The 12093-nt window shown below is 52.8% G+C and overlaps 4 non-coding genes across 4 annotated transcripts; all 4 read right to left on the reverse strand.

Moving 5' to 3' along the window:
• Positions 1 to 8807: 8807 nt before the first annotated feature.
• Positions 8808 to 8998, reverse strand: LOC140397638 (U2 spliceosomal RNA). The gene has a single exon (XR_011937071.1). It is a non-coding gene; the product is annotated as a U2 spliceosomal RNA (small nuclear RNA).
• Positions 8999 to 9783: 785 nt separating this feature from the next.
• Positions 9784 to 9974, reverse strand: LOC140397480 (U2 spliceosomal RNA). Its single transcript, XR_011936916.1, has one exon. It is a non-coding gene; the product is annotated as a U2 spliceosomal RNA (small nuclear RNA).
• Positions 9975 to 10752: 778 nt separating this feature from the next.
• LOC140397737 (U2 spliceosomal RNA) lies at positions 10753 to 10943 on the reverse strand. Its single transcript, XR_011937166.1, has one exon. It is a non-coding gene; the product is annotated as a U2 spliceosomal RNA (small nuclear RNA).
• A 785-nt stretch (positions 10944 to 11728) lies between these two features.
• LOC140397767 (U2 spliceosomal RNA) lies at positions 11729 to 11919 on the reverse strand. The gene has a single exon (XR_011937196.1). It is a non-coding gene; the product is annotated as a U2 spliceosomal RNA (small nuclear RNA).
• Between the last annotated feature and the right edge of the window lie 174 nt (positions 11920 to 12093).

The following is a 12093-nucleotide window of genomic DNA, read 5'->3' on the forward strand; positions in this document are numbered from 1 at the left end:
CTGCGATGACTTTACAGAGCCATCTCCTTCCTTCGGACACGGTCCATCTTGGATCTCCAGATGAATTTCAAGTTGGCCCGGGTGACTGCTGTGGCGTAGGGTCATAACTGCGCCACGTACAGTAACACCGAGAGCACCTCACACCTGATGACCAGGGTTTTGCCCGCAATGGAGAGGGAGCGTTGCTCCCTCCAGCCCAGTTCCTGTCTTACCTTGGCTATGCGCTCCTCCCAGTTTTTGGTGCATGCCCCAGCAGCTCCGAACCATATCCCATGATAATCTGACCTGACAGTGAATTGGACGAAGGACCGGTCGGCCCAGCTCCCAAAGAACATGGCCTCGCTCTTGCCATGGTTTACCTTGGCTCCCGAGGCCAGTTCAAACTGGTCGCAGGTGGTCAAGAGCCTGCGTGCAGACGCAGGATCCGAGCAGAAGACGGCAACGTCGTCCATGTACAGGGAGGCCTTGACTTGTATGCCTCCACTGCCTGGGATCGTCACTCATCTTATACCCGGATCCTTCCTGATGGACTCGGCAAAAGGTTCTATGCAGCACACAAAAAGGGCAGAGGAGAGAGGGCAGCCCTGCCTGACTCCGGATTTATCTGGAACTTTTCTGATTCCCACCCATTGATTGAGACTGCGCTATAGATGTTTGTGTAGAGCAGTTTGATCCAATTGCGAATTCCCTCCCCAAACCCCATTTTGGAGAGCACATCCATCATGTAGGTGTGCGATATTCTGTCAAAAGCCTTCTCCTGGTCAAGGCTGATGAGGCATGTGACAACCCTCCTGTCCTGCACATAGGCGATCGTATCCCTGAGTAGCTCGAGGCTCTCAGAGATCTTCCTGACGGGAACAGCACAGGTCAGGTCAGGGTGGATCACCGACTCCAGAGCAGACTTGACCCGATTGGCGATGACTTTGGCTCGAATTTTGGAATCCACATTCAACAGTGAAATGGGTCGCCAATTTCGAATTTCTTCCCTTTCCCCCTTCTGCTTGTAGATGAGGGTGATGATGCCTTTCCTCATGGTCTCTGACATGCTGCCTTCCAGAAGCATACTCTCGTACACTTCCAGTAGGTCTGGGCCCATCCAGTCCGACAGAGCCGAATACAACTCAACCGGTAAGCCGTCGCTTCCGGGAGTCTTACTCGTCTCAAAGGACTTGACGGCCTTTTGTCAGCTCATCCAGAGTTAGTGGTTTGTCCAGGTTTTCCAGCTCGCCTAAGATCACCGTGATAGTCGACAGGAAGGTCTGGGAATCAGTGCTATCTGTTGGCTTCAGGTCATACAGTCCGGCATAAAAGGATTGGCTGATCCTCAGGACGTCAGACTGCGATGACTTTTCAGGGCCATCTTCTTCCTTCAGGCTGCTGATCACAGAGGTCTCTCTGTGCACCTTTTGGAAGAAGAAGCGTGAGCACTTTTCATCCTGCTCCACGGAGCGGACTCTGGAACGGAAGATAACCTTGGAGGCCTCCGAGGTGTAGATCGAGGCTTGCAGGCTCTTCGCCTCTTGGAGATCCTCTTCGACATCCACCCCCATCGACTGCAGCTGGAGCAAATTCTGCATACTTTTCTGGAGCCTGGACATGATCCCCTCGTCTCTCTCTCGCCTTTTGAACGCCCTTGAGGATGAAAAACCTCTTGATATTCCCCTTGATTGCTTCCCATCAGAGATGTGGAGCCTCATAGAGGGGTTTCACGGTTCTCCAAACTTTGTAATCCCTCTCGAGTTCCTCGAGGTTCTCAGGGGTCAGCAGTTTTACATTCAGCTTCCATGTCCCCATGCCTGCAGCCTGGTTTTCCAGCAGGTGGCAGTCGGCCAGCAGCAGGAAGTTGTCAGAGAAGAACACCGGCCATACATCTTGGACATGGCCGTGAAAGCACGGGACACAAAGAAGAAGTCTATCCTGGAGCGGACGGACCCGTCTGGCCGTGATCATGCGTATCTGCGCTGCGCTCCGTCTGCAGGGTTTCTGCAGACATCGAGCAGCTTGGCGTCTCTTACCGTTTCCATCAGGAGTCTGGACGTCGGGTCTAGTTAGTGTCGGCTCTGCCAGATCGTTCAGCTGCATCGATGATGCAGTTGAAGTGACCGCTCAGAATGACCGGCTTGGAGGTGGCCAACAGCAGTGGGAGTTGCTAAAGGACTGCCAGCCGCTCACTTTTTACGGCCGGGGCGTACACATTAATAAGTCTGAGAGGGGTGTTTTTGTATTTCACGTCTGCTACGAGGAGGCGCCCGCCCACCACCTCCTTAACGTCGGAGATGGTGAAGTTGCCTCCCCGCAGCAGAATACCCAGGCCGGAGGAGCGGCAGTCGTTTCCTCCTGACCAGATGGATGGCCCGTGGGACCACCAGCTCGACCAGCGCCTGTAGTTGCTGAGGTGCGGAATTCCACACTCCTGCAGGAACAGTAGGTCAGCTTTTACATTTGCCAAATAGTTGAGTGTGGCTACACACCGCGAAGTATCTTTGATGCTTCGCACATTAATGGATACAATTTTAAAACCCATTATAAAAAGGACGATTTACCAGTCTCAAGAGTCCAGAGTCTATACAGTTGGCTGTTCCAGCTGTTGGATGTTCCCCAGCATGCCGGTGGTGCTCGCAAACGTTAGCACAGTTGCAGGGCTGAGAAAACTGTCCTGGTCCGCATTGGCTAGTGAACTTGATGCAGATGTATTGAGGGGGGGGGGGGGGGGGGGCGCGGGAGTGTAGCCCTGGCGTCCGTTGTGGCAGTCAGTTGGTGTTGGGGTTGCAGGCCGGTCTTCGCCTGGGTTGTTGCTTCTTGTTACTTTCGGGGGTTGGTCTGTGACCTTGTTTTCGATGTCCGGCGTTTGGTGGCCGTTGGTCATATTGGTGTTCCCATGAGCCAGGGGTTGATTGTCTCGGCGGGTTTTATTTTCTTCCCGGTCGGTGGTCTGGGGGGTCTGTGCCTCCCGTTCCACGTTGGTGCTTTGCCTCTTTATTTGAGGCCGATCCTTGGCTTGTTTACCCTCGTCGGAGGAGGTTTCGGCACGAAGTGTACTGTCTGAAAGGTGTCGCTTTGTGCCACTCCCCATTATGGGGTTCTTCAGTTTGTTTTTTTGTTTTCTCTTTCGTTTGTCCCTGTTCACTGTTTCCCAGGGCTCTTTGTTCTTTGTCCCATCCTCTTCCATTGAGTGTTCCCTGTCAGATGAGGTTGGGGTTGAGTTGTCAGGAAGTGCTGGGTTCTCCCCTTTTTATTGAGGGCCCTTCTGTTGCTTTTCCTTATTCTGTGCCGTGGTATCTTTTTCGGTGGAGGGTGTATGAACCTCCTCTCTGATCATCTTTTTAACTCCGCTGCTGATGATCTGTGCATATGTCGCCCCGCGTTTCGGGCAGGCCCTGTAAAGATGGCCGGCCTCCCCACACAGGTTGCAGCACTTGTCTTCCTTGCAGTCCTTAGTCATGTGTCCCTCCTGCCTGCAGTTTTTGCAGAAGGTCACACTGCAGTTTGTGGCAACATGCCCCGTTTTGCCACAGGTGTGACATACTCGTTGCTCGACGACATTACGTGTTGACCACTGCTTCATTGCCTTGTGGTCAAAGGTGTTTTCCTTCAAAAACTTTTCCACAAAGGACAGGTGGTACGGTACGGTCCAACTACTTGGAGCGTTCCGCGGCAATGAGGCCAGGCCCATCCTTCGTAACACCGATGACAGGTAGAACCTCAGTATGTCGTGACACTTGGTGTTTGCATACTGGGGGTCCACGCACAGATTGATGCAGCTGGACACAAAGGTGCCCAACAGGATGAGGATGGCGTTGGGTACGTTCCGCCCTCCCTTCTCCAGAGGTTTGTACATGGTGTCCCTTCGGACACGGTCCATCTTGGATCACCAGATAAATTTGAAGAGGGCCCGGGTGACTTCTGTGGCGTAGGGTCAGGTTATGGGCCAGACCTGCGCAATGTACAGTAGCACCGAGAGTACCTCACACCTGATGACCAGGGTTTTGCCCGCAATGGAGAGGGAGCGTTGCTCCCACCAGCCCAGTTTCTGCCTTACCTTTGCTATGCGCTCCTCCCAGTTTTTGGTGCACGCCCGAGCAACTCCGAATCATATCAGCAGCACCTTCAGGTAATCTGACCTGACAGTGAAGGGGACAAAGGACCGGTCGGCCCAGTTCCCAAAGAACATGGCCTCGCTCTTGCCACGGTTTACCTTGGCTCCCGAGGCCAGTTCAAACTGGTCGCAGGTGGTCAAGAGCCTGCGTACAGGCGCAGGATCCGAGCAGAAGACGGCCACATCGTCCATGTACAGGGAGACCTTGACTTGCATGCCTCCACTGCCTGGGATCGTCACTCCTCTTATACCCGGATCCCTCCTGATGGACTCGGCAAAAGGTTCTATGCAGCACACAAAAAGGGCAGAGGAGAGAGGGCAGCCCTGCCTGACTCCAGATCTGACCTGGAACTTTTCTGATTCCCACCCATTGATTGAGACTGCGCTATAGATGTTTGTGGAGAGCAGTTTGATCCAATTGCGAATTCCCTCCCCACACCCCATTTTGGAGAGCACATCCATCATGTAGGTGAGCGATATTCTGTCAAAAGCCTTCTCCTGGTCAAGGCTGATGAGGCAAGTGTCCACCCCCCTGTCCTGCACGTAGGCGATCGTATCCCTGAGTAGCGCGAGGCTATCAGAGATCTTCCTGCCGGGTACAGCACAGGTCTGGTCAGGGTGGATCACCGACTCCAGAGCAGACCTGACCCGATTGGCGATGACCTTTGCTAGAATTTTGTAGTCCACATTCAACAGTGAAATGGGTCGCCAATTTCGAATTTCTTCCCTTTCCCCCTTCTGCTTGTAGATGAGGGTGATGATGCCTTTCCTCATGGACTCTGACATGCTGCCTTCCAGAATCATACTCTCGTACACTTCCAGCAGGTCTGGGCCCATCCAGTCCCACAGAGCCGAATACAACTCAACCGGTAAGCCGTCGCTTCCGGGAGTTTTACTCGTCTCGAAGGACTTGGCGGCCTTTGTCAGCTCGTCCAGAGTTAGTGGTTTGTCCAGGTTTTCCAGCTCGCTGTCGCCTATGACCTCCGTGATAGTCGACAGGAAGGTCTGGGAAACAGTGCTATCTGTTGGCTTCAGGTCATACAGTCCGGCATAAAAGGATTGGCTGATCCTCAGGATGTCAGACTGCGATGACTTTTCAGAGCCATCTTCTTCCTTCAGGCTGCTGATCACAGAGGTCTCTCTGTGCACCTTTTGGAAGAAGAAGCGTGAGCACTTTTCGTCCTGCTCCACGGAGCGGACTCTGGAATGGAAGATAACCTTGGAGGCCTCCGAGGTGTAGAGCGAGGCTTGCTGGCTCTTCACCTCTTGGAGATCCTCCTTGACATCCACCCCCATCGACTGCAGCTGGAGTAAATTTTGCATACTTTTCTGGAGCCTGGACATGACCCCTCGTCTCTCTCTCACCTTCTGAACGCCCTTGAGGATGAAAAACCTCTTGATATTCCCCTTGATTGCTTCCCACCAGAGATGTGGGGCCTCAAAGAGGGGTTTCACGGTTCTCCAACCTTTGTAATCCCTCCTGAGTTCCTCGATGTTCTCAGGGGTCAGCAGTTTTACATTTAGCTTCCACGTCCCCCTGCCTACCCCCTGGTCTTCCTGCAGGTGGCAGTCGGCCAGTAGGAGGCAGTGGTCAGAGAAGAACACAGGCGTTACGTCGGTGGACCTGACCGTGAAAGCTCGGGACACAAAAAAGAAGTCTATCCTGGAGCGGACGGACCCGTCTGGCCGTGACCATGTGTATCTACGCTGCGCGCCGTCTGCAGGGTTGCTGCAGACGTCGAGCAGCTTGGCGTCTTTTACCGTTTCCATCAGGAGTCTGGACGTAGCGTCTAGTTTGCTGTCGGCTTTGCTGGATCGTCCAGCCGCATCGATGATGCAGTTGAAGTCACCACCCAGGATGACCGGCTTGGAGGTGGCCAACAGCAGTAGGAGTTGCTGAAGAACTGCCAGCCGCTCACTTTTTACGGCCGGGGCGTACACATTAATAAGTCTGAGAGGGGTGTTTTTGTATTTCACGTCTGCTACGAGGAGGCGCCCGCCCACCTCCTCCTTAACGTCGGAGATGGTGAAGTTGCCTCCCCGCAGCAGAATACCCAGGCCGGAGGAGCGGCAGTCGTTTCCTCCTGACCAGATGGATGGCCCGTGGGACCACCAGCTCGACCAGCGTCTGTAGTTGCTGAGGTGCGGAATTCCGCACTCCTGCAGGAACAGTAGGTCAGCTTTTACATTTGCCAAATAGTTGAGTGTGGCTACACACCGCGAAGTATCTTTGATGCTTCGCACATTTATGGATGCAATTTTTAAACCCATTATAAAAAGATAGATTTACCAGTCTCAAGAGTCCAGAGTCTATACAGTTGGCTGTTCCAGCTGTTGAATGTTCCCCAGCATGCCGGTGGTGCTCGCAAACTTTAGCACAGTTGCAGGGCTGAGAAAACTGTTCTGGTCCGTACTGGCCCCGTGATTTTGATGCAGATGCATTGGGGGGGGGGTGGTGTAGCCCTGGGGTTCGTCGTGGCAGTCAGTAGGTGTTGGGGTTGCAGGCCGGTCTTCACCTGGGTTGTTTCTGCTCGTTGCTATCGGGGGTTGGTCTGTGACCTTGTTTTCTTCCCGGTCGGTGGTCTGGGGGGTCTGTGCCTCCCGTTCCACGTTGGTGCTTTGCCTCTTTATCTGAGGTCGATTCTTGTCCTGTTTTCCCTCATCGGATGAGGTGTCGGCACTAAGTGCGCCGGCTGAGAGGTGTCGCTTTTTGCCACTACCCCTCAGGGGGTTCTTCAGTTTGTTTTTTTGTTTTCTCTTTCGTTTGTCCCTGTTCACGGTTTCCCAGGGCTCTTTATTCTTTGTCCCATCCTCTTCCTCTTCCATTGAGTGTTCCTCATCAGATGGGGCTGGGGTTGGGTTGTCAGGAGGTGCTGGGGCCTCCTCTTTTTGTTGGGGGCCCTTCTGTTGCTTTTCCTCATTCTGAACCGTGGTGTCTTTTTCGGTGGAGGGTGTATGCACCTCCTCTCTGGTCGCCTTTTTGACTCCGCTGCTGATGATCTGTGCATATGTCGCCCCGCGTTTCGGGCAGGCCCTGTAAAGATGGCCGGCCTCCCCACACAGGTTGCAGCACTTGTCTTCCTTGCAGTCCTTAGTCATGTGTCCCTCCTGCCTGCAGTTCCTGCAGAAGGTCACACTGCAGTTTGCGGCAACATGCCCCGCTGTCCCACGTAGTAGAGGTAGCCACGATTTACTCCAATAGCGAAATTGGAGGGGGGATGCAGGATGGCTCCGTTGCTGTCCGTTCTTAGGGTCACCTTGACCTGGTGCTCACTTGTCCAGATGCCGAAGGTGTCTTTCACTTGCACGCTGTCACTTTTCAGCTCAGCGTACCTGGCGAGGAACGTGAGCACATCAGACACAGGGACGTGGGGTTTGTACGTGTGCAGTGTAACAACCCGATTTCGCTCTGCCGGTAGCGTAAACAGAGGCTCCGCAGTCAGGATCGACAGGGGACTCTGGTTACCTTTTTCCTTGAAGACATTCAAGAATTTGATGCACGCTGCGACGCTCTTGAAGGTGACATCAAAGAAACCATTCTTGGGGAAGTTTTGCAAGCAGAAGATATCTGTTGCTTTAAACCCACAACACTCGAGCAGCACCCACTTCACGAAGTGTTTCCGGTCCAAAGGTGACTCTCCCTCCGTTTTCTTTACTGTGACTCGGACAGTGTTTCGCATTCCCCAGCCTGGTGGTCGGGATGCAACTGCATCCATAGCTCGTACGTTGGGTGTGAAACTGTATCGGTGTTAGGCCTAAACCCGACGTTTAGGCCAGCATGTAGATCCACCAATAGCAGCCAAGCTCCAAACGTTTCCTCTTTGACGACTTCAATCCCTCCGAGTTCTCCAATCCACAACGAAATCCTCAGCTTCTCTCGATCAAATGAGACTACACTTGATCTGAGTCAAAAGGCCGAGAAGCGATAACCCATATTTTCCGGCAATGGCTCTTGTCCTCCTCATCCACCGACATTCAGGTGCACCTTGCTGCGCTCGACTGTGCTTTGGAACTTTTAGTCTACGCTCACTGTTGGTCAAGAGACATCCAGCTTGGCCGAGCACGGTGGAGTCTGTGCATGCAGAACCAGTAAACACAACACGAAGACATCGTCTGGCAAGCCATCCCCTGTCGTCACCAGATGAAATGGAGACGCTGTGAAGGCCCAGTGACACCCAACGGAGGGAGTCGAAGTCATCTCCACCTTTGCCGAACAAAGGGCAATCCGTGCAAGCAGCAAGTACTGGCGGAATCCAACAGAGGGCAATGTCTAGTCTCCCTGAGCTCCACCCTGGCGTGTTGGTCGTGGAGTCAGGAGAACTAAAATAGACGCCGTGAAGGTATACCTACATCCAAACAGGATGCCGTTCAGTCTGTCGCAACAGTATCCCGTTGTGCAGGATGAAGGGATGTGGTAACTGAAGTGAGGAGAAGGCAAGTCGGCATCCGAGGGTGAGGGTGAGTGGCCTGTAAAAAGCAGCAGGAAATCTGTGCGGCATATCAGCTGAAAACGGAGCCTGGCTGCCGAAGGTCCTCGAGTCCATCGACTCGCAACACTAGTGCACGAAGCTCCCGCCAGCAGAAAAGCTAGCAATGCTTTGGAGCTTGAAATGCCTTAAATTGGTCAAGATGAGGCAACTGGACAACAGAGAAAAGGGGTAGGCAGGTTTTGCGGCATTTTCTGCTTTTATACATTTCCGCCCCAAAGCGGGGTGAAGGCACCATTCCTGGAAGCACTGCAAGCCCAGGTTGATGCGTGGAGCGGAAGGAGCAAGCCCCTGAACCATCTCCGAGTCCTAAAAATCAATTTAATATTCGGTCTCCATATTGAGGAAATATCAGATATTAAACTGATAAGAACAGATACTACACTTGATCTGAGCCAAAAGGCCGAGAAGCGATAGCCCATATTTTCCGGCAATGGCTCTTGTCCTCCTCATCCACCGATATTCAGGTGCACCTTGCTGCGCTCGACTGTGCTTTGGAACTTTTAGTCTACGCTCACTGTTGGTCAAGAAACCTCCAGCTTGGCCGAGCACGGTGGAGTCTGTGCATGCAGAACCAGTAAAACACAACACGAAGACATCGTCTGGCAAGCCGTCCCCTGTCGTCACCAGATGAAATGGAGACGCTGTGAAGGCCCAGTGACACCCAACGGAGGGAGTGGAAGAAATCTCCACCTTTGCCGAACAAAGGACAATCCGTGCAAGCAGCAAGTACTGGCGGTATCCAACAGGGGGCAATGTCTAGTCTCCCTGAGCTCCACCCTAGCGTGTTGGTCGTGGAGTCAGGAGAACGAAAAGAGACGCCGTGAAGGTATACCTACATCCAAAGAGAATGCCGTTCAGTCTGTCGCCACACTTCCCCGTTGTGCAGGATGAAGGGATGTGGTAACTGAAGTGAGGAGAAGGCAAGTCGGCATCCGAGTGTGAAGGTGAGTGGCCTGTAAAGAGCAGCAGGAAATCTGTGTGGCATATCAGCTGAAAACGGAGCCTGGCTGCCGAAAGTCCTCGAGTCCATCGGCTCGCAGCATTAGTGCACGAAGCTCCCGCCAGCAGAAAAGCTAGCAATGCTTTGGAGCTTGAAATGCCTTAAATTGGTCAGGATGAAGCAACTGGACAACAAAGAAAAGGGGTAGGCAGGTTTTGCGGCATTTTCTGCTTTTATACATTTGCGCCCCAAAGCAGGGTGAAGGCACCATTCCTGGAAGCACTGCAAGACCAGGTTGATGCGTGGAGCGGACGGAGCAAGCTCCTGAACCATCTCCGAGTACTAAAAATCAATTTAACTTTCGGTCCCCAGATTGAGGACATATCAGATATTAAACTGATAAGAACAGATACTACACTTGATCTGAGCCAACAGGCCGAGAAGCGATAGCCCATATTTTCCTGCAATGGCTCTTGTCCTCCTCGTCCACCGACATTCAGGTGCACCTTGCTGCGCTCGACTGTGCTTTGGAACTTTTAGTCTACGCTCACTGTTGGACAAGAGACATCCAGCTTGGCCGAGCACGGTGGAGTCTGAGCATGCAGAACCAGTAAAACACAACAGGAAGACATCGTCTGGCAAGCCGTCCCCTGTCGTCACCAGATGAAATGGAGACGCTGTGAAGGCCCAGTGACACCCAACGGAGGGAGTCGAAGTCATCTCCACCTTTGCCGAACAAAGGGCAATCCGTGCAAGCAGCAAGTACTGGCGGAATCCAACAGAGGGCAATGTCTAGTCTCCCTGAGCTCCACCCTGGCGTGTTGGTCGTGGAGTCAGGAGAACGAAAAGAGATGCCGTGAAGGTGTACCTACATCCAAACAGGATGCCGTTCAGTCTGTCGCCACACTTCCCCGTTGTGCAGGATGAAGGGATGTGGTAACTGAAGTGAGGAGAAGGCAAGTCGGCACCCGAGTGTGAAGGTGAGTGGCCTGTAAAAAGCAGCAGGAAATCTGTGTGGCATATCAGCTGAAAACGGAGCCTGGCTGCCGCAAGTCCGCGAGTCCATCGGCTCGCAACATTCGTGCACGAAGCTCCCGCCAGCAGAAAAGCTAGCAATGCTTTGGAGCCTGAAAGGCCTTAAATTGGTCAGGATGAGACAACTGGACAAGAGAGAAAAACGGAAGCCACGTTTTGCGGCATTTTATGCTTTGAGCGCCCCAAAGCGGGGAGAGAACACCATTCCTGGAAGCACGGCAAGACCAGGTTGATGCGTGGAGCGGAAAGAGCAAGCCCCTGAACCATCTCCGAGTCCTAAAAATCAATTTAATATTCGGTCCCCAGATTAAGGACATATCAGATATTAAACTGATAAGAACAGATACTACACTTGATCTGAGCCAAAAGGCCGAAAAGCGATAGCCCATATTTTCCGGCAATGGCTCTTGTCCTCCTCGTCCACCGACATTCAGGTGCACCTTGCTGCGCTCGACTGTGCTTTGGAACTTTTAGTCTACGCTCACTGTTGGACAAGAGACATCCAGCTTGGCCGAGCACGGTGGAGTCTGAGCATGCAGAACCAGTAAAACACAACAGGAAGACATCGTCTGGCAAGCCGTCCCCTGTCGTCACCAGATGAAATGGAGACGCTGTGAAGGCCCAGTGACACCCAACAGAGGGAGTCGAAGTCATCTCCACCTTTGCCGAACAAAGAGCAATCCGTGGAAACAGCAAGTACTGGCGGAATCCAACAGAGGGCAATGTCTAGTCTCCCTGAGCTCCACCCTGGCGTGTTGGTCGTGGAGTCAGGAGAACTAAAAGAGTCGCCGTGAAGGTATACCTACATCCAAACAGGATGCCGTTCAGTCTGTCGCAACAGTATCCCGTTGTGCAGGATGAAGGGATGTGGTAACTGAAGTGAGGAGAAGGCAAGTCGGCATCCGAGGGTGAGGGTGAGTGGCCTGTAAAAAGCAGCAGGAAATCTGTGCGGCATATCAGCTGAAAACGGAGCCTGGCTGCCGAAAGTCCTCGAGTCCATCGACTGTAAACATTAGTGCACGAAGCTCCCGCCAGCAGAAAAGCTAGCAATGCTTTGGAGCTTGAAATGCCTTAAATTGGTCAAGATGAGGCAACTGGACAACAGAGAAAAGGGGTAGGTAGGTTTTGCGGCATTTTCTGCTTTTATACATTTCCGCCCCAAAGCGGGGTGAAGGCACCATTCCTGGAAGCACTGCAAGCCCAGGTTGATGCGTGGAGCGGAAGGAGCAAGCCCCTGAACCATCTCCGGGTCCTAAAAATCAATTGAATATTCGGTCTCCATATTGAGGACATATCAGATATTAAACTGATAAGAACAGATACTACACGTGATCTGAGCCAAAAGGCCGAGAAGCGATAGCCCATATTTTCCGGAAATGGCTCTTGTCCTCCTCATCCACCGACATTCACGTGCACCTTGCTGCGCTCGACTGTGCTTTGGAACTTTTAGTCTACGCTCACTGTTGGTCAAGAAACCTCCAGCTTGGCCGAGCACGGTGGAGTCTGTGCATGCAGAACCAATAAAACACAAC

The sequence above is a fragment of the Scyliorhinus torazame genome, chromosome 20, assembly GCF_047496885.1.
Source record: "Scyliorhinus torazame isolate Kashiwa2021f chromosome 20, sScyTor2.1, whole genome shotgun sequence".
Taxonomy (NCBI): Eukaryota; Metazoa; Chordata; class Chondrichthyes; order Carcharhiniformes; family Scyliorhinidae; genus Scyliorhinus; species Scyliorhinus torazame.